The following is a 1,536-nucleotide window of genomic DNA, read 5'->3' as shown; positions in this document are numbered from 1 at the left end:
TCATGCAAATGTCTAGTGAGAACATCCATGACTAAAGCAAAAAGATATGTGCTTAAGGCGTATCCTTGATGTAACCCAATCGAAATAGGGAAATACTTGGTCAAACCACCTTGTGTTTGAACACAGTAATAGCTTCTGCATACATATCTTTAATGATTTGAATATAAGTATTATTGACTCATTTCTTTTCAAGAACTCTCCATATACTCTTGGAACTTTATCATATGCTTTTTCTAAATCAATAAATATCATATGTAGATCCTCCTTATTTTCTCTATATTTCTCTATCAAACCGCTTAATAAATGTATAGCTTTCATAGTCGACCTACCCGTCATGAATCCAAATTGATTTTGAGAAACATTAGTATCACGCCGCAAACTATGCTCCATAACTCGATCCCATAGTTTTAAAGTATGATACATTAACTTAATACCTCTATAATTTGTACAATATTGGGCATCACCTTTATTCTTAAAAATAAGAATTAACACACTCATTCTCCACTCATCTGGCATCTTTTTAGTCTTTAAAATTGTTTTAAAAAGTTTAGCAAGCCAAGAAATCCCTTCATCTCCTAAGCATTTCCACACCCCTATTGGAATATCATCAGGTCCAACAGCTTTTCCACCCTTCACTTTCTTTAAAGCCTCTCTAACTTTAGTTTACTAATCTTTATTTTCATTTTGCTTTATGCTAAAACCAAGAAAATAACTCAAATCTCCTATTAAACTCATCTAAAATTTACTTGTTATTTTTGAAAACTCATCACAAAGATTTTTATTTATAGATTCAATATGATATCATATACATATATTTAAATAATGAGTATGTCATCTCCAATTTTTTTGAAAAACAAAGTAGTGTATACACTTCCTTCATAAAAGATCTTACTAATAGGAAAGTGCTTAACCTCTCATACTACGCCCTAGGTGCCTATTTCAGTTAATATAATACCTTTTTCAATTTAAACACATGATTAAAGAATTTAGAATTTTCAAAACTTAGAGGTTGCTCAACATAAATATGCTCTTATATCACTCCATTCAAAAAGGCACTAAAAACATCAATTTGATATAATTTAAAACCTTTAAAATAGGCAAAAGTTAATAAAACCTAATTACATCAAATCTCACTATTGGGACAAAGGTCTCTTTAAAATCAATCTCTTCTATTTAATTATACCCCTTATCCACTAATCTTACCTTATTTCTTATCATAACTCCTAAATCATTTATTTTATTTTTGAATACCCACCTAGTTCCAACAACACTTTGATCATTTAGCCTTTCAATCAATTCCTAAATATCATTTCTTACAAATTGATTCAACTCTTCTTGCATGGCAAAAATCTAAAATTTATCCAAAAGTGATTGATTTATATTTATGGGTTCAATCATCATTATAAAGGTAGAATTGTTCACCTCTTTGCTAAGTTCATATGTAGTCCTAACATTCTCATTATGTTCACCTAAAATCAATTTCTTAGGGCGATTCTTAAAAAAATTTCATTATTTAGGCAAAGGGTTTTCTTTTTT

The sequence above is a fragment of the Dendrobium catenatum genome, unplaced genomic scaffold, assembly GCF_001605985.2.
Source record: "Dendrobium catenatum unplaced genomic scaffold, ASM160598v2 fragScaff_scaffold_133, whole genome shotgun sequence".
Lineage (NCBI taxonomy): Eukaryota > Viridiplantae > Streptophyta > Magnoliopsida > Asparagales > Orchidaceae > Dendrobium > Dendrobium catenatum.
This window is presented reverse-complemented; position numbering follows the sequence as displayed.